At 35.8% G+C, this 21,629-nt stretch overlaps 1 protein-coding gene across 1 annotated transcript in view; it reads right to left on the bottom strand.

The window, feature by feature from the left end:
• The window catches only part of LOC126505971 (dmX-like protein 1), a 1,144,103-nt gene extending 1,122,808 nt beyond the window's left edge, over positions 1-21,295 (bottom strand). The window contains exon 1 of the mRNA XM_050149219.1: positions 21,289-21,295. The gene's annotated coding sequence lies outside the window, so the exon portion shown is untranslated. The remainder of the gene's footprint in view (positions 1-21,288) is intronic.
• Between the last annotated feature and the right edge of the window lie 334 nt (positions 21,296-21,629).

The following is a 21,629-nucleotide window of genomic DNA, read 5'->3' on the forward strand; positions in this document are numbered from 1 at the left end:
TGATGCTAAACTATGAAGTTATTTAGGGCTATAAAAACAATTTCTTCTTAAAACAGTTACAAATTACAATGAGTTTATGAGGAAGTGAGCATGTTTGAAGTCAGGAATGCCTGTGTATAAGTCATATCATTGACTTACAAAACTGTAAGAGAGAATGGAAACTCTCAATAAAATCTTTCATTCAGGCCTCACAGAGGAAGGCTTTGTTGGTGAGATTCATTTATACAAAGGGTATATGGAATACCAAGAAGGTATATTCCAAATGCTTTCATGTATTCTAGTCTCCTAGTTTTCAGCAGACTTATTTCTCTTCTCTGGGGCCAATGCACAAACATAGCTAAGTGGAGAGGAGTTGGGTTATTAGGGACAGGGAGAAAACAACATGCTCAGGTTCTTAAAAGAAAGAGATATCTTTATTATTAGACTCAACTATGTAGGCTTTTTTTTTTTACAAAACATCCTAGATTACTACCGAGGCTGGATGAATTTTTAATCTAGACAGGTTTATACAGTGTAACCTATCCTTTTAACCAGTCAGTCAAGTATTGGCAGTCTACTAAATAACCCTTGCTTTATTTATTGCATGTTTAATTATTACATTTACACAGTCACTTTATCAGTCACTATTCCTTACAGTTAGACTAGATATTGTTCAGTGTACTTCACATCAGTAGAGAATCATCATGAATAATTAATCAGTTGATGTAACTTGCAAAGCAATGCTTAGAAGTCAGGGGTGCTACTGACATTGTGAGCTCTATAGCTTGGTATATTTTCAAGTTTAGAAAGTTAGCCAAGTCAGTGTATGGTTGGACAACATTCAAGCCTGAATTCTTTGAGCTAGCTCCATCTTCATTTGTTCCTCACTATATAATCAAACTAAAGAATAGTTTCTACTAGTACTTTTGTGGCTGCTATTGCTATGTCAAAGGTGAATTTTGTGAAATACTATTTATATATTTCTCATTCTTCTCTTTTAGAAATAATTTTACTCTTTTAAAAATTAATGTTATACCTACTGGACTAGGCCTACTTTACATAGGCTTGAAATAGTTGCTAGGAAATTCAATTGTTTCTATCCTACTTAAATTTTGTTATAAAATATACATCATTCATTAAATTAAAAATTATTCTGTTTATTGATTTGTTGAAATATTGACTACTGTGGGTTCCCATTAGGAACAAGGGACTAACTGTATAGGTAATTTTTTTTCCTTTGTTGCTTTTGTCAGAAATGACTACTCATGCAAGAAAGGCAAGTTTATTCTATACTGGTTTAAGTTCTTAGTTAATATCTATAATAAGAAACTATCTCGAATAAATTCATGTCCTTTCTCTGTTTTCAAGGGGATTCTTCATTTTCCTTCTCTATGTAAAAGTATTTTCTCTCTATATGTTTCCAGTGGCTTGGATTCTTAATTTTCCATATATTATAACTGTGGAAAATACCAAAAGCAACATGAGTAAACATTGTGCAAAACTCTTAATGCCCTGGAAATAATTAAGCATAAAATAAAAAAGATGACAAATTTTATTATTCCTTAGACTGTGTGGCAGAATCCCACAACTGAAAGATAACTTGTTGACAGAGAGAGAATAGAGCAGAGAGCACTGGAAAGATGAGTAAGTAGATGAATGTGCCTGCTGCCAAGGATGGGGAACTGAGTTCTGTCTCAGGGACCCACATGGAGAAAGAAAAGAATATACTTCAGGTGGGTTTTTCTGACATCTATACAGTTATTTGGTATGTGTATTTATGAACACCACACACACACACACACATACCCTAAACTAATAAATAAATGTTTAAAAAGGGAAACTAGAGTATAGAAAGAACCATAGATAAAACCATGAGTTTCATCTAAATAAAAGGAATTTTTTAGGGACCAAAAAGATATAGAATATTGGAAGTCCTGTCCTAACATATATTACAGTTTTCTATGGCATACAGAAGCTCAGCCAAGCAGTAGAAATGAACTATTATAGGAATATTTATTTCTACAACTTGTATTTTATATACCATTTACCACCTCTCTTCATTACACTTTTGTCTTATGTAATCACATGTTTTAATATTGCTTGATTATCAGGTACATTTATATCACTTGATATCAAAATCTATCTGGTATAATCATACAGAATATCCCTAGAAAATCTTTGTAAATATCTATGACTTTGACATTGGTTATATGTTTTCACAAAGATACACTTCCTATTTTTCCCCAATGACATTGAACTGTCACTTTGAGTGGCCATAGTCACCTATGCTCACAGACCCTTCCTAAGCCTTTCAGTTTGTGTATTAATATTAACTATTACCAACAAACTACTCAGTATTCTGGGTGGTTTTATTCTTTTTATTGTCAATTTAATCTGATTGAATGTTTCTTCCAATTATGGAAAAGAATATAAAAACAAACAAGCATGTAAAGTTATAGAGACTGGGTAGGATATAGTAAACGTATACACATATGTGAATATAACAACCATTAAGGAAAAGAGCACCTATGAATTTGAGAGCAAGGTGGGAGGGCATGATGGTGGTTTTGAATTGGTAAAAGTGAAGAAATTGTGGAATTATTTTATAATATCACGAATAAGATAAAATAAATAGATAGATATTGATAGACAGATAGTTAAATGTAACAAGTAAATCACTAAACAGATAGCCAATAGCAGACATTTGTGTCTTCCCTGAGATTGTCTGTTGAGGACCCCTTCAGAGTGACACTGAGCTAGGTCACAGCCACAGCTGACTCAAAATTCACTCTTAATCAATTGTCTTAGTCATTTTATAGTTTCTATCTAATTGTTTATTCGAGGACCGAACTAATACCTCACAGCCAAGCAGATTTTTATGGCTGTGTATATAATGTCTGGACAAATAGGTTGTGTAGTGGAAACGAAAGAGCTGACTCTGTGCTTTCTGTAATGGCATGAGTGGACTCAGTACCACAAAGTGCGGCTTTATTGTGTCTTTCCAGCAGGCCATTTGTGTGAGGCATGGATTGGAATAATAATTCAGAAGTGTAATAGCACTTGAACCCAATTGGATATGAGATCCATCCAACAAATAAATGGATGGATGCAAATGATGCAGAAATAGAAAAACAAACGGCCAGTGCAAACCCTCTCCTCATTTAAACATGCCTCTCGCTGTCATTTTGACAATGTCACTAAATTGACATTTTAAATAAAGAAAACTATCTTCTTTTAGAACAAATCCTTATCTTTGATTTGAAATAGTCTGATACTTTAAATTAAGGGTAGTTTTGTCTTAATTGTAGAAAAATAAGTGCCTTGATACCTAGATGATTTTTTAAACTTACATATACGCATATATATTTAACATATACATTTTTTTCTGTGTATGTAGGGTAGTATTTCATAGGAACCTAAACTTAAGAAATAGTATTATTGATCCAGTCCATACCCTTTAAAGACTCAAAATTTGCCCTGGAAAGAGAAAAGGGAAAAAAAATAAGGTAAAAGAATAGGAAACTGGATCTGACCATTCCTCTTTCTGACAGTGTTTACTAAATATTGTCAAAGCAGTTATGGCAGACTCAGTCTGAGGAGACTCCTTAAGGAGGCTGAACTCTGGAATCCCCCATGCTGACAAGTCCTCTCAAACCTCTTAATGGATTGGAACTCTAAGGAAAGGGGAGGAGATAAGTCAGGAGCCGAGCAGTTTTATCTTATCTAGGTCTGTTTTTCCAAACGCTTCTCTATTTCTCTTCTTATTTCTGTCGTCTTTGCCATCTCAAACCCACTGATTAAAATAAGAGAGAATTAATTGAGGGGGAAAGTTTACCCTGGAAATATCAGAAATGCTTATTGAGCCAGTGAATGGCCAAGTGTGAAAAGAGGAAAATCAGCCGAAGTGAGGAAATAAAGTTTGTAGGTGTTTAAAGTAACTGGATGTGTGAATTCAATCTGTAGTATACTCCATTTCCTACTGGGCACCACACATAGTGTGTTTTTCTCTCCTCTGTTCTCCTACTGGATGGCAAAGCAATGTTCCTATCTTCTGAGATTCTGTTCTCATTAATGTGGCTCTGCTAAAGGGAAAGATGTAAGGATTTTTTTTTAAACTCTAGGACAATGTAATGAGTTTTGGCAAGAGGCTTGGCTCCGGAGGGGTTTCCAGAGTCCACGGGGATGGCCCTAACTAGGCCCTTGGGCAGTGGAGGAGAGGGTGCCTGAACTGGCCTTGTTCAGTTGTCAGACTGATGACTATCTTGAGTATCACCATAGAACCTTCATCCGGTGACAGATGGACAAAGAGACAGAGACCCACATTGGAGCACTGGACTGAGCTCCCAAGGTCCAGTTGAAGAGCAGAAGGAGGGAGACTATGAGCAAGGAAGTCAGGACCACGAGGGGTTGGTTCACTCACTGAGACAATGTGCCTGAGCTAATGGGAGCTCATCAACTCCAGCTGGGACTGAACGAGCTTGGGATCAAACTGAGCTCTCTGAATGTAGTTGACAATTGGGGCAGACAGAGGGGCCAATGATAATGGCACTGGGATTTGTCTCTACTGCATGTACTGGCTGGCCTTTTTCGGATCCTATTCCCTTTGGATGCATACCTTCCTAAGTCTGGATGTAGTGGGGAGGGACTTGGACTTCACATGGGGCAGGGTATTTTGCCCTCTCTTAGGACTGGAGGGGCATGTGGCAGGGGGGGGGAGTGTAGAAGGGGAGTGGGAGGGAAGTGGGAAGAGGGGAGGAAGTGGGAATTTTGATTGGTATTATTTATAAAGTAATAGAAAAAGAAATAAAAAATAAAACAGTAAAAAGAAGGAAGGAAGGAAGGAAGGATGGAAGGAAGGAAGGAAGGAAGGAAGGAAGGAAGGAAGCAAGCAAGCAAGCAAGCAAGCAAGCAAGCAAGCAAGCAAGCAGGAAAGACTCCAGGACAAGTATGCTGTACATCTCTGCTGCTGCTTCCTGGAGGAAGAAAGCAGAGAAAAGGAAAAAGAAAAAGATGTCATGCCATTTGCGTTAAGCCAGTATGGAGCAGCCACTTGGCAGGATAGACATGGGGAGGAATGGGATTTTGACAGACTACAGAAGAAGTCTACACAGAAAAGCATTCATTGGTTTTGGCCAGCATTGAAAAAAAAAACCCAGTAGAAATAAAGAATAACAATGTCACACTTTTCTCAGCAAGATAAACAGACCCAATTAACCTCATGGCAATTTTTGTAGGAATTGCCTTTTTTGTTGTTGTTTTTCACTTTTGAAATGAGTTTTTAGACAGATTGAAAAATACTTTGGCAAAGGACTCCTGGTCTTTGCTTACCACGTTGTCCTTCTGCTGCTCTTATATACTTCATTTTCTTTGCGAGTTATACTTCAGGTTAGCTCAGTGAATTTGAAGAAAAAAGTTTGATAGGCTTTTGGGTCATTTCCAAGAAGTTATTAATTGTGCCTCATGGAAGTGTTGTGTGTTGGGATTTATAAGTCACCTAGAAAAAATACTTTACACTTTACAAATTCTTCCTAAATATCACACTTATTATTAGTAAATTATTTGAGTCGAATAGAAGCATAAGATGCTAGCGTTAGAATGCACTTGAGATAATTAGATGTGTGCCCTTCTTTTCAGATAAGAAATCTAATGCTCAAGGAGAAGCCAAATGCTCTACCAAGGTCATTAAATAAGTAGAAATAGGGTTAAAATCTAGGGTTGAATTATTCAATTTAGTATTCTTTATATTGCTTCATATGCTTGTCCCTCAACTTCCTACATCATTCTTAATTATACTGGTTTTGCAGTAGACCCATGCAGCCACCAACACTCACAATATTCTAGGATAATCCATCATTTCGTCTCACAACATATTTTATCTGGAAACACCCTTTCTCCAGAGGGAAAAGTAATAAATAAATAACTTTGTAGACATAGAACCTACAAAGTTATTTATATACGATAGACCTAGAACGTATGAAGTAAGTGGGCTATTTCTTATAACATCTTAGAAAAAAATCCCTTGTGTTGTATTTTATCTAATAAGTAAAAAATATTATTTTATTTTTTATGATTTTTTTCTCTTTATAATATTTGCATGCACTTGTTTGTTGTTGAGCTCAGGTTGGCCTCGGACTTTTGAACTTTCTGCCTCCAGTGCCCCACATGTCTTGATGCCCTCCCAGCTCTATTTATATAGACTGTGGTCATTCTTTACATGTGGACCATATATAACAATCAAGTCAAAGCAGTATTTCCTTCCGCTCAAACACACATCTTGGTTAAAAGCTAAATATTTTTCTTCTAGTCTTTGTAAATAATTTAGAATTATTTTATCTTTACTTACCTATTGCACTACTGAAAAGCCACAAATAATTCTTCCACTGGACCTGTGAGATGGTGCCTCTTTCTGAGTGCCTCGTCACTCTGATTCTCCACTCTTCATCTCTGTTACTGCTACCCCATTCCTCTACAAGGCTGACTTACTAGTTTGCATCAATGAATAAGAACATGCAGTACTTGTTCCATTCTCCCTTATTTCTTTTATTAACATTAATTAAATGTTTAGACTGTTGTACATAACTTTGGGTTTATTATGGCATTTTCTCACAAAACATGGTGGCTTCATACTTTGATCACTTTCATTCACAAACCTTTTCTGTATTCAAGGCTTCATAATTATTTAAAAATAATGTTCAGATACATTGTTCATTATTCTGCTTTTTTTGAGGCAAGGCCTTCTTTACCTTTAAGTTTTCTGTGTATGCTAATACATGAAATTCATTTGATTTTTGTACATTCATCTTGTTCATATACTCTCAAAAATTTTCTCAGATATTTCTGCAGATACTCAGATTATTCCAGTTATATAAGGTTACCTACAAGAACATTCTATGATTTTTAGTCATTTTCTACAGTTTAATATATCTCATTAAAATTTTTTGAAATATTTTACAGAGAAATAAATCAAATTTGTTGATTTGAAATCTTCTTGAAACATTCTTAGTGTAGATGACTATATGCTACACACACATACACACACACACATACACACACATTAACATATACTTTTAGTCAATCCTACTAATAGTCTTCTAATTTCCTTAAAACCTTAAAAGTTAATACTTGTTTGGCTTTCAAGTTTAATTCTTTCTCTATAGTTATCATGCAAAAAATGATTGACGGGTAAAGGAAGCTTGGTCGGTGTCCTGTTGGAATGGCTGAACTTTGATTTAATTGAGCATAAAAGAGCAACCAACCTCCACAGGGATAAGCCGGCATGTGTGGCTGTTTGAGTTTCTACTCGAGAGGGTATTTTGTCACAATGTACAATATAAAGCAGGTGCTACAACATGCTCTGCTGGGCAGAGTGACAAGTGATGGCATCCCCAGAGTCACAGCAAACGACAGATTTAGAGACTCCTGTGCTATGATGAAGGACCCATGCACCAGGGCTGTAGATTAACTTCTACTTGTTAAAGGGAGAGAATTTTCATGTGTGCTCAGGAGACCTTTCATCAAGCAGCAGTAGGAATTGAAATGTGGAGGTCTGCCTCACACTTCCAGTATTTAGAAAAATACTGTACAATTGAATGAAAACCTGGAATAACAGCAAGCTTGTATCTAGGCTGTTTTTATTCTTCATGATAGGGCAAAATATAGAAACTTTCAGATGACCTAAATATCAAGGAGGATTCCAGAAGGTTCCAAATGACCTTTATGTCCCTTGGAGATCTTCTATCTGAAAGCATCGCTTACTAAAAATTTTGGTCATCTATGGCTTTTGTGATGACAGAGTATTCCTATCTGCCCAAGCAAGCAGAATAAAAACCAAACACAATGGCTTCAGATTATACTTAACCATACGTTAAGTAGAACAGTTCTCCAAAATGAAAAAATAAAAGAAATTGATGCCTTGTTGAGAAAACTGTGAGTGTATTATTTATTCGTTCTCCATCTAAATCATGTGTGATCATAGGAAAGGCCATCCAATTTCTGTGCAGTTATGGCAACTACAAAAGAGAAATAATGAGCACAGTCCCTATCCTCAGTCATTCTTTATACTTTTAATCTATTTTATTACAATTACTTTTTAAAAGAGATGAAAGTTGTATAGGCTCATGTAAGAGATTCCTACTAAATATATTCAAAACAAAGATCTAGAGTATATAATAATACATACAGAAAATACACTATTTTAACAAATGTGGTGGGAAAGTTTAGGAGCAAAAACAGCAGTAGTCAATTTCTTCTATGAATATAAAATAAAAGTCTTGGATAGCACATTTAACAAGGTTTCAGAGGATAGAAGCATGTTCAATAAGACCTAGGGAGATTTATTTTGAGCGCAAAGACATTTTTACAAGTTAGGAAACATACTAAGGAGGTTTCACACATTAAAAGACAGAAGGAGAAAATGCTGCCCCATGATTGCCATATCTACAGAAGGTGTTCCATAGCAGTAAACACAGATATTATTTTTATTGATGTTGTTTCACCAAACATGAAACATCCCAAGGCATAATTGAACATTAAAACATTTAACTTAAATCTAGCTCAAAACATGGGTTGGGTTTCAAAGTTTTCTTAGGTAAACGCAACACGAACACACTCTTTCTGTGGGAACCAAGGACAGACAAAAGTCAGAATTGCACCAAAGTACGTTCTCAACATTACACCTTTAAAAATTTGTAAGAAGCTTTCAGACAGCAGTATTATTCATAGTACTTATAAAACCTTCTTTGAGGAAAGTTTAAGTAACATGGTTGAAATCATTGCAAAGCAGAAGCATTGCACTTAAGCAGATTCAAAGTCACTATCCAATATCAGCTCCCATACACACTCTGCTGGCTAATGTTGTGTCCTCTTGATACTCCTCATTTTTGAATAGGAAGCCTCAATGGAGAAGTGACCTTACCTGCTTGGCCAGTGGTAAGGCCTCTGGCTGCTTTTCTTGTTTGACAATTAATACAGGAGGACTGAGCTCACTGTGGCCTCAGAGCCCTGGGGTGCTCTGAAATAGCAAGCTAGGCAAGCCTTGAGCAGAAAGTCAGTAAGCAGCACTTCTCCAAGGTTTCTCCTTCAGTTCCTCTGTGTAGGTTTCTGCACTTTCTTCTTTGGATGCATGTACAAGCTGTAAAATGATAAAAACCTTCCCTTCCCATGTTGCTCTTGGTCATGGTGCTTTATCACAAAAGCTCCTAAAACCTAGCTGAGACATTCATGTTTTATTTATTCTGGTGGATGGAAATTACTCTTTTGTTTGTCTTTCTAAGTGCTGGCTCAGAAACACCAAAGGAAGCATTCCTATTTGAAGTCCCTAGGTAATTGTATTATTCTAAGTCTACCTGTGGTCCCTCACATCCCTGCCTGTATTTGCTTTAGTTTTGAATATATGGCCAAGATTCTGCTAAGGAAGACAGGATAGAGAAGGATTCTAAAGCATTGATTCACTCTTTTTAAAAATAATATATTTAAATTTATTTTATGTGTATTGGTGTGAAGGTGTCAGATCCCCTGAAATGGAGGTACAGACAGGAGCTGCCATTTCAGTGATGAGAATTAAAGCCAAGTCCTCTGGAAGAGCAGTCAGTGCTCTTAACCACTGAGCGATCTCTCCAACCCCTAATAATTTATTTTTATTTTATGTGCCTTGCTGCTTTGCCGGCACGTGTGAGGATGTCAGGTTCCCTTGAATGTTTTTTCCACTCTTAAAGAGAGAGACCATATATATTTTCTCCTTTTCTACTGACATGCCCCGCACTTTACATGTGATTCTTTTTGTTTGTTTGTTTGTTTTGTTTTTGTTTTTCAAGACAGGGTTTCTCTGTGGTTTTGGAGCCTGTCCTGGAACTAGCTCTGTAGACCAGGCTGGTCTCGAACTCCCAGAGATCCGCCTGCCTCTGCCTCCCGAGTGCTGGGATTTTACATGTGATTCTTGCTTCGTAACCACTCCGTCTTGAGAAGGCCAGTTTGAGAACAAGTTGGGCCACCTGAGGGTGGCAGAACCGAGGACAGGAATCTTTGAAAATGCCAAGTTGTAAAGCTGAGCAGCGTCAGAGCTGTTCTACATCAGGTATTCTTCCTTTGAGGGACCAGCAACTTCATGAAAGGCTCCACTTTCAGTACAGTCAAAATGACCCTCACAGGATCAGAATGTGTGGTCCAACAGCTGCGAACAGTTCCTCACAGATTACTGTGATGAGTAGCCTCAAGGAGTATCTACTTTCACAGAGTTAATTACAGAAGTCAATAGAAATGAAAGTTTTACCATGAATAGACATTACTAATTTTCTTAAGGAACCAGTGCCTATATCACTAAGGTGGGTGTTGGCAAGCCCAGAGACCACCAGACTGCACTGAAAACAGGCAGGAATATAGCTTCGGATAGATTGTTGTTCAGACCTCCTAAGTTTCCCAGATCATCAAAGACTTTTAAGGGAAAAACATCAACTTCCTGAGGACCCAGACATTTGAGTTTCCACTTCTGAACATAAATAATTTTTGAAAGATATTTAAGCCTAAAGCAAGTATGAATAAAAGCTACTCTTACTTGGTCCTTAAGCTGTAGTTTTACAACACACATTCAAAAGACTACAGATCTCATTATCAGGACTACAATTTTATTGTATAGTGTAATAAAGTAATTGTTGTAATATGTTTATATACATATATGAGAGGGGGATCATACTATGGCCCCTGCTATCCTAACTCATGATCTTCCATTTCATCCTCTTAAATGCTAGGCTTGCGGGTGAATAACACTACACATTTTATATACAGGATTTTTACACCATCTTTCTACATAAATAACACAGCAAATAAAAATTTAAAAAATAAGCAAAACCAAACAAGTTGAGTGGTCCTAGAGAGGCAGCTGTTAATTGCCTCTCTAAAGCCATTGGGAAGTGCATACATTGGGCCTACAATGTGGTTTATGCCTATAAGTGTTTCAATTTAGTCTGGTCAAATAATTACATTTGTAGAAATTTTAATATCTAACTCTTGAGGAAAAACAATTATTTTCTAACAAGCTGTTTTGATAGCTCTAAATTGTTCTAATGTATTTTTCTAAGGTTTGGATAAATAGAAATCTTTGATAAAATTTCAAAATTCACTTAATGCATGACAGAAGGGGCATGAATGTCCTCCAGTCCTTATGGCAGAGGTTGAGCCTAGGAAGTGAACTCAGGAAACCCCTTTTTACACTTTTAGCGTCATTGCTTGACACAGCCTATCCTGGAGAAACGTTCATAGGTAAAACTGTCTATCTTTCCCATAGTTTGGATAATGTTTCTAGCTATTAGAAAAAGATATGGCCATCCTAAGACTTGTGTAAAATGAGCTACTTATAAAACATCATATCATCATATGCATATTAGTTCATTTAATAACACACACAATTAGCATGTTGCCTTGACTTTTAGGTTGTCATTTATTCCAATTTTATCTTTCTTATTATGAATAATTTGATATAATCTGTTTTGTGCCCTCTTTCCCTGTTTTGACAGAACTGAACATAGATCTGATTTCTGAAATTTGAAGTCAGTTTAACTTTTTTATTACTTTTAGTAAAGAAACACATTCATTTTCCATCTACCCAGATATATTTGTAGCTTATTTATTATTTTGTGATTAAAATTCAGAAGCTGAGTAAGTCTGCATGCATTTTTTTTCGGGAATTCAGGAAATACATTGATTGGTGTAAATAGTTCTCATTGTCCCCTCAAGAACATTTAAAATAATAGTCTACTTCATTCTCAATCATTTGCTTTCCTGTAGGAAATGTAATTCACAAATAACCTTGCTCTTAAGCAATTTCCTTCTTAATAATTTCATGATTTTTCATTCATTTTCAAGAGATTAATTGAAAATATTAATTTAAATACTTGGTTCCCTTCTTAATACATTTTATAGCATGGATTTTATATTTCTTGTATGATGTATAACATCATAATTTATAAGTGAGGGCCCTCAGATCCCATTGCCATCATTATGAACCATCTTTGGTACAAGGTTGCTGAAAATTTATACCATAAGTGCGCCTTCAAATAAAATGTGTTTTTCTTGGAAATTAAAAACAATGGAATGCTATGCCAATCTTCCCATCATTGGTCCTCTCCTTCAGGGATCAATCTGGTATTTTTCACACCCAAAACAAGGTTAGAAATGTGATTGCCAAGAGTGGTAGTTACCACTAAGTTGGCTTCATGTGTTTGTACTCATACTTGCATAGAATTAAATGAAGCAAAAATGTGATATAGAAAAAGAGCTAAAAGAATGGAAAAGGATGAAGATCATGTTGGATACATACAAGACAGAGAAAACAAATGGTAATGGCACCAGTCACAAAGTAAATCATAAATACTTTAATGAAAGGAGAATATTTTGTAAGGTTTGTTTGCTTGTAAGAACTTCAGAGAGTTTCAAAGATCACAGAATGCCAGGGGGAGGTTTGAGGTAGAAACCTACAGAGAGAACCTTCTCTCTCCAACATTACACCAACCCTATAGTACCCCCAGCCCAGAAATTACAGGAGACTGAAGTCTTTAATTTGTCTGATTAAATGAAGGGACTGCTGGATGACAAAGCATTGGCAACACAGGGGGGATTCTAATGGTAGGCTAACATTCACAGATGGTGTAAGAGACTACTATATGAGCTGTGTACCTGTGTGAATTCCAGGTCATCTCCCTTGCACATATTCAGAAAGTCCAAACTGCAGAAAGGTTCTGTGGAGCGCACATTAAGACCCTACAGTGTCTTCAGTTTTTCTGTGGTTTAGATAGCTTTCTTCCTAGTGTAGATCCCTGGCTACCTTTTCTACTAAATTTAATTTAGAAAACTTGACATTCTAAATTCTTTTTTTTTTTTTTTGGCTTTTTGAGACATAATTCTTCCACAACCTAAAAATGCCTTTCTTGTAGGTGCCATTTCTTTGAAATATTATCATTAAGAAAAACTCATACCTAGATGAAGTGCTACAGGCAGTCAGTGGCTGCTAGGAGAATCAGTCTTTTCCAGAGATGAGATCCTTGTTAAGTTATCAAATCCCACGTAGTCAGATATAATTCATGTACACAGCAACACAAAATGGACTCAGTAGGTTATGTGTGTGTGTGTGTGACAATAATAAAGCAAAGATTAAGTGAACTTGAAATATAGTGGAGGAGATGCAAAAGCAGTTGGAAGAGGAAGGCAGTGGAAATGATGGTATATACAGTACTCACACATGAAATTCTCAAAGCAATAAAAGCTATAAATTAAAAAGAAAGACCATGCCCTAAGTCCAAGTCTCTGTGAGGAAGAGTCTATCATCCATGGGTGCCTAGTAGAAAACAGAAGTGTCCTAATCACATGGGCCATGCATTCCACAGTGGTCATCCACTACTTTTCCACTTACTCATCCTGGTGTTCACAAAAACTCATTCAGAGGATTGGAGCTGCACTTGTTTTCTGTATAGAGTAACTTTCAGTGTGGTCTTTCTTATGTACTGATGTAGTTTTCTCTGACCGCTCCAAAACCTTAGAGCGCATTTCTACACATATTGAAATGCTTGAGATCCTAAATGCTCACGTTTATACCTCAGGAATGACCAGTAGCAGCAGCATGCACACATGTACATGCATGTGTGCACATGCACGCACGCACACGCACGCGCATGGACACACACACACTTCTATACATTCCTTTTAAATGATAATTGAGTGTCCACCGCTTTTGAAAAGCTTCTAATGGGGAATAATTAGGAGAGACCAACAAAACACTTATAAAAAGTAATGTGTTTGTTTGTGTAAAACATATAAAATACTTATTGGGAAAATATACATAGGAGGAAAGAAAAGAGAAGTAAATGATAAGAGAGAGGAAGGAAGGAGGGGAGGAAGGAAAGGATGTATAGGGGAAGGAAAGGAGGGACATGTCAGAGATTCCTGTGTATGCTTGCTTTTAGTTGCCTAACTCAAAATAGCGGAATGGAATCACAAAGCTAGGAAACCTAGCCAAACTACCTGTCCACCAACAAAAGAAAATGATTAAAGAGAATGGACACTGGAATTCTAGGGAGCTGTGCACTAGAAAGGAAATCAGAAGAGGCGAGAAAGAAATGAAATAAATACTGAGGGAGCTGAATATAGAATAGTGGATTATATACAGTAAGAAATGGGACTCCCTGTGGACAGAAGGGAAGGGAGGTCACAGCTGAATGGAGGGGAACAAATTATACAGCATGATGGTCTATGGTCTATGAGGATGTCATGATACACCTATTATTTAGTCTAAAAATATCATTTAATAAGCAATAAAAGAAAAAAGAAGGAAATGAAATAAAGGAATCCAAGAAACAAAATGTAGAAGATAAATATGTGTATTAGTTTTTTAAAGACTAGGAAAAGCATTATGTTTACTATGTACATTACATATAAATATTCCAGTGTAAATATGGTGAGGTGCACTCTTTAAAATTAGTTGTGTGTAATTTATCAGAGTTAAACTTAAAATATAAGCAAACAGCAAGGTTAAACATGGTTCAACAGTTGTTAGATAAATATTAACCACAGAAAGGTCACCACTGCTTTTCTGAGCCATCTTTAGCTACTCTACTTTCTTGACTTCATTAATAGTGCTGCCCCTATGTTTTATGCACCATGAACTATGATCTATTCTTCCATAAAGCATTGAAAGAGTTATGATAAATGTTTCATTCTGAAGATTATTTTGTTGCTTTTAACATAAGATACTGCCAGTGTTTCCTTTCATGCAGTATGAAGCTATATAATTAGGTGTCTGGGGGTTAGAAATTCTGCACATACTTACTAAGCTATCAAAAGACACTTAGTATAATTATTGTCAATAATACCTCTTTTTAAAGTTTAAAATTATATCAGTTTGGTTATCTCAGTGATTTTTATTAAGTTCCTGGATATTTAATCTTTACATTTTTATCCTTGATATCTTTGTGTTTTAGTTGTTGACTGCAATAAGAGTCTAAGGTTGAATTTATATTACCTTGTCTGATAGTCTCTCTAACAGATGCATATAGTGATACTTTATATATATATATGATTGGCTATAAATACATAATTATATTCTATATGCATATTATATATTATATTCCAGGAATTTATATTTGATTTAATTTGTCATTTATTTTAATGTTTTTAATTATTTTGCTTCTTCATGTTTTTATGTTGCTTTCTTCCCTACTACTGTATTAGTAGGCAAATTTAGTAACAGTAAACAATATTATTTTTAACTATTCAAGGCTATAAGTTCACATCAATTCCATACAAATTTTTCACTCTTTTAAAATATTTTTATTCATGTTTTAGCTTCACAATTCTAATTTCCAAAGTTAGTAAATCTGATTGCTGTCAAATTAATATTATAGTAGTATTTGTATAGATTCCCTCTTAGCAATGGGAGTTGCTGCCATTCATTATAGTGTAGATTTTTCTTTACCTTGAGAGACAACTCAAAACAAAATTACATTGCTAGGATTCTTTAAAAAGTTATTTTTTTTTATTTAATTTGCTGTTTCTTGACTTTGGATTTGAGTTAAAATCTTGTTTTGCAAGTGAGCACCAATAACTACTACCTATGTAGTATGCTGTAGCATGGATTCTAATCAATCTTAATTATAAAAACCCAGAGTCAGATATTAGGGGATGAAAGATGAAATATTAGAGAAGCAGAGCAACCAGCCATTAGCTCTTACCTCTGAGAAATCCTCAGACCATAAAGGCTATCGTGTCTTTACAAGTTCTTAGACAGAATGCAGTGAGCTCGTGTCTCCTCCCGCTTTATATTCCTTTCTCTGCCCAGCCATATACTTCTTGTCTCCAGCTCCCTAATGCTTGAATTAAAGGCTGGTGACTCTCCAAAGTGCTGGGATCACAGGTGTGAGCCACCACCACCTGGCTCTGTTTCTCTTTTAGACTGATTCAATTTTGTGTAGTCCAGTGTAGCCTTGAAATCACAGAGATTTATCTGCCTCTATCTTCAGAGTTCTGGGAATAAAGATGTGTGCCACAACTGCCCAGCCTCTATGTCTAATTAGTGGCTCTCTCCACACTGTAATTCTCAGGCAAGGTTTATATGTTACTGCAAAACAAAATATCATCACATATTTAACCTTACTCTAACAATGCTCTTTTCTGTTGCCATAAACAAAATCACTTAGTCTGGTAATATCTGTGTGGTTTCTTTTGCCAGATTAAATAATATACCCCTTTCCTTTTTTTTACTTTTCTCTGTCTCAAAACGCATTAAACATCTTCATTTTTGACCTGGTTTTCTCAAGTTTCATTTATTAACATCTTAGAATGCATCATTTATTTATACCAACCATTATTTGGTAAACTTTATGAATCTGACAATGCATGTCTCATCTGCCCAGTAGCTGGAACACAAGTGTTACTATTCTGTAGTCTCAAATGTATGTTTTGAGAGTTGCTTTTTCCCTCTACTTCTAAATTTCTGGAAATCTCATTCCATTTTGTTTGCATGTTTTTTTTTTCTAATTATCATTCTCTTTCATCCCATATCACTTTACCTTTCTGGGGTCTTTTCTGATTATTTCATGATGTTGAAATTATTACTATATTTTATCTTTTATCTTGTATTAAAAATAGAGATGATTGATAGCTCATTGAATAAAGTGCGTGCTAAGCAGCACTCATAAGAACATGAATTCAGACCCTGGTCAAACACACAAAAGTCAGGCAAGAAGACGTACAATTATAACTCAATATTGTGGATGAGTGCAGTAAGGGCAGATCTTGGGAGCACGCTAGCTTTGAAGTCTGTCTCAAGGAAAGAACTCTAATGTCAATGAGATCAACTCTGTTTTTAACAATAAATCCTCTCCCCTGCACTCAGGAGAAATGCACCCAGCCACTGAAATGAGAGAGCTGGCCCTATTGGCATGGGTCTAGGAGAGCTTGGTTTGTCCCTCCCTTGAGATGGTGGTTCCAGTGGCCCAGAAAGGACAGCCCAGCTACTACCCAGACCTACAACTTGGGCCTTAAGTTGGGCCACCCTAACATCAACTTATCTATGATTTACTGGAATGCATAAAGGGACTGGTCCTATGGAACAATAACCACAGTATCTCCATGACTCTGGGCAACAGCAGGATATTCAAGAAGAATATCAGAGGGCATCCAGTTTTGATGAACCCTGAGGGGGCTTGAATCAGACCCATTATGTTACAAGGAGGGGGCTGCTTGTTCTTCCTGCTGCCCAGTTCCTGGCTGCCTAGCTAGCTTACACCCCCACCCCCGCCAAAAAAAAAAAAAAAAAACTACACAGAAAATTTATTAATTAAATCACTGCTTGGCCCATTAGCTCTAGTTTCTCAATGGCTAATTCTTACATTTTAATTTAACTCATTTCTATTAATCTGTATATCGCCACATGGCAGTGGCTTACCAGGTGGAATTCCCAGCATCTGTATCTGGTGGATCCATGGCGGCTCTCTCTCCTCCCAGAATTCAGTTCTGTCTTTTCCGCTTACCTGAGTTCTGCCCTATCAGGTCAAGGCAGTTTCTTTATTAACCAATGAAAGCAATGCAAAGACAGAAGGACCTCCTACACCACCATAACTCATTGCAATGACTATTTTGTGGGCAGGACTGACTGGCTAAAAGGGTATATTGCTGTAACACATGGCAGCCCCCAGTCCTAGGATGAATAAAGATGTGTTAGAAAGAATGAGGAGCAAGTGTTTTTTGTTTGTTTGTTTTGTCTTGAATTAATTTGAAGCAGTGCTTCAGGGGTGAGGGGCAGATATAGAGGGACTGGTACTTGAATGGGATTTGGGTGCGTGATGTGAAATTCCAAAGAATCAATAAAGAATTTTGTTTTAAAAAATAGCTTAGAGGGGCTGGAGAGATGGCTCAGAGGTTACGACCACTGGCTGCTCTTCCAGAGGTCCTGAGTTCAATTCCCAGCAACCTCATGGTAGCTCACAACCATCTATGAGATCTGGTGCCTTTTTCTGGCGGGTAGGCTAACGTGCAGGCAGAACATTGTATACATAATAAATAAATAAATTAAAAAATAATAGCTTAGACTTGATAAAGACACATGACATTGGCCCCTATTCTTTACCCACATACTTCTGGGCAAACAAACCCACACATATGCACATATACAGATAACACATTCCAAAACATACATGTAATATTATTTACTAACTTGGCCATCGAAGATAGTTTCAAGCATTCTCTGTCCCCTGTGGGCTGACTTTAGTGGTGGTTGATTTCATATATACATAATTAAATTGTATCCACAAGGCTGGAGGAATTCTATGAAGGCAATGTTATACTAATAGGTGAGTTTCTTATTTTCAGTCTATGTTTTTGGAGTCAGCTGTTTGAGCACCAGGGTTATGTTGTTGGAGGTTGCAGGCCTCCTACAGGACTGATGCATTTTATTTTCATTTATCTCTCAGTTTAAAAATCCACCCTCCCCAAATGTTGCCCAGGTCTTTAGGACATCTTATGTGTATTTAAATGGATATTTATTACTTTCTTCCAATATTTCTTGTTTTTGTTTTTTTCTTATGTAGCTGGAGATATTTCAGAATGCTTAATCTGTTTTTTTAACAATAGGTATAGTTCAATTCAATTATTCTTTATTCTTCAATGATAATGCATGTAAGAATTTACAAAGACAGACACTGGTATGTGACAAATGGAAACACTGACTACAATTGAATTTTTTAGGATTTTTAAAATATTTTGCTCTTACCCTGTAATATATGTTTTAAAATTTTTAAATATTTCCATCAAGATTAAAGATAATAAACAGAAAGATATTGGTCTATGTCATCTACATGCATTTCAATTAAATAAAAAATAAAAATAGACTTTCTAGGACTTTTTATAAGAACCCCTGGGTGGAGCATACAGGAAATAGTAAAGACTGTCTGAAACTGTATCTAGGTAAACCAGGGTGAGCAAAACAAGAGAAGTAAGTTAAGCATCTCTGATAGCAGAAGAGTAAAACAAATTCTAATACTGCTATAAACAAAAGGATCACATCTTTTATGAGTGGTTTTTGAAGCTCACTGACATTCTAGACTCCACTTGGCCTACCTTCCTTTGATGACAAACTGTCCTGTGGAAGCATAATAAGTCAAGCAAACCCTTTAATACCCGTGAAGCTGATTTGGTTATGATGTTTCATCACAGCAATAGTAACCCTATCTAAGACAGCATAGAGTTGACATTTCCAGTATAATGTACAGAAGGAACTCAAACAGAGCAATGTTAGTATAAAGCAATTAATTGTATGCAAACCTTATACCCACTGTCAGAAACACTAGGCAAAAAGAAAAAAATTCTAACTTTGATGCATGAAATTGAAAAGATTATTAAACATTATCTAGGTTTAATATAATTAGAAAGCCTATCCCACCTCCACCCCCACTCCATGGCCCATTCTGGAAATGAAAGTTATAGTTCTGATTCTGTGGCTTACTTGACGTGGTTTGTGTAACTTGGTTTTAAATGACTATTTGATTTGGCTTAGGAGAAAGTGAAAAGACATGAATAGCAGTTTAACATGGAGTTGTAATAGTCACAGATGTGGTTTTACCCAAAGGGGCTGTTAGCCTGTTTGCTGTCTTTCCTTTCACTTTATACAGATGTAGGTTTGGTGGTTACTAAGACCGCCCACTCTTCTGCTGTCCATGCAAATCCAAATCCTCCAATGTGGTTTATTTTAGCAACAAAATGTTCTTTTTGTTTTTTTTTTCATTTATACTGTACAGGATTTCTTAAAGGTCAGGCACTTAAACGTCAAAATATTTTTATTTCAATTGAAACTCATATAATTTAAACTGTTTCCACTGAATTTGATCTAATTGATGGTGTTAGCAATTCTGCCTAAAGGGAAATAATTAGAAAGATTAGAAAGAAGTAATATTAGGAAGTATCTTAATGTGTAATGCATTAAATTAAAATATTCTCAGTGTAACCTGATAAAATTTCAACACATCAGAAATGTTTATTGATAGTTTCTTGTACTTAGTCTGCATAACACAAACCCACTATGTTTACTCTTGAGGACTGAAATCAAGGGTTCAGATGGAAATTCTAGACCACAGATGCCAGAGGAAACAGTATTTGACTGAGCATTTTCAGTGTTTATTATATAATTCCCAAATGCAGTAGAATTTTACTTTCTCCCTTTCTGTAAAGATTAATATCTTTCTACTCTTTTCCCTGCTAAATTGTCCATCTGGAAAAAATAAATAAATAAAATTTTAGCCAGGGACATAACATAAAGAGGGTCAGCACTTGATAATAAATTCATGTTTAGGTTGTGTTCTAGACTATAAAACTCTCTCTCTTCCTATGAGATAATCCACATTGGTGTTTGGTAAATTGGCATTTGTTAATTGTGTGGGTTTGTGCTTCTGTTTGTATACATACATCTGTGCAAGGCAACGGCCAAAGGATACCTTTTGGGAATCGATCGTCTTCTCCCACCATGTAGGTTTCAGGATTGAATTGAGATCTTGATGGAAAGTATCTTTATCCAGTAAGCCGTGTCACTGATCCCTGTATTTACTTCTTTTACTTGTCCTGGAAGTTTTTATTCAGTTGCTTAGTTAAAAGATAGTTATCAGCTGGGTGGTGGTAACACAGGCCTTTAATCCCAGCACTTGAGAGGTAAAGATTGGTATATCTAAGTGAGTTCAAGGCCAGCCTGGTCTACAAAGAGTTCCAAAACAGTCTCCAAAGCTACAGAGAAAACCTGTGTCGAATTTTTTTTTTAAAAAGATATTTACTAGATGCTTTATTTCCCTGAAAATTACTAGAATCTGCTATCAAGATTTTGATATAACTTATCTACATATTTCCAACTTATTTGAAATTATATTACAATAGCTTTGTTATAAAATTGATTTATAAAAAAACCTCAAGGACATAAACAATTAAAAATCTCAAAACACATCATTTTTGTGTTTTGCCCTAATGCTTTTGTTCCCATTTTGACAGTTTCCTCTCCCATGGTCCTTGTAGCATGTCATTTCTCTCTTGTGAGTTTACATTTTCAGTCTTCTTCAAATCTTTTCTATTTTTGTTTTTCAAACGGTAAATTCTCTCACTTTTTGTTAAAAAGCAATGCTTAAGTGTCATCCTTAAAGGATGTCTTGACTTGGTATAAACTTAAACAATTTGAGATCCTTTCTTGCTATTTCGTGGAGATAATAATTCATTATTGCACTTTCCTTCTGGTGTTATTTTCTCAAAGCTATCTGCCATTTTTTTTTCAGGTTGTTTTAACAGTGATCCTTCCCTTTGGTTTCTGCAGACTAATTATGATGCATCTAAAGTGTTTTTATTCATTCATACTCTCAATATGTAGCTATGGACATTTCATTACCTCAAATAATAGACATTTCCTGTTTCCTATTTTTTTCTTGGACTCTGATTCATATTATATCAAACATTTCAAAGTAGCTTTTATGCTTTTTATATACACCCATATTTTTTCAGCCTTATGTTTATTTATGCTGTCTGGTCACCAATTCTCAGAGATATATATTTACCTTTATGTGTTTTTTAAACTGAACTCTTAATTTTGATTATTATAACGTTCCTTTCTTCTTTAAGATCCACTATTGCCATACAACTCT

The sequence above is a fragment of the Alexandromys fortis genome, unplaced genomic scaffold (assembly GCF_014885135.2).
Source record: "Alexandromys fortis isolate MF-2015 unplaced genomic scaffold, M_Fortis_MF-2015_v1.1 scaffold_60, whole genome shotgun sequence".
NCBI lineage: Eukaryota > Metazoa > Chordata > Mammalia > Rodentia > Cricetidae > Alexandromys > Alexandromys fortis.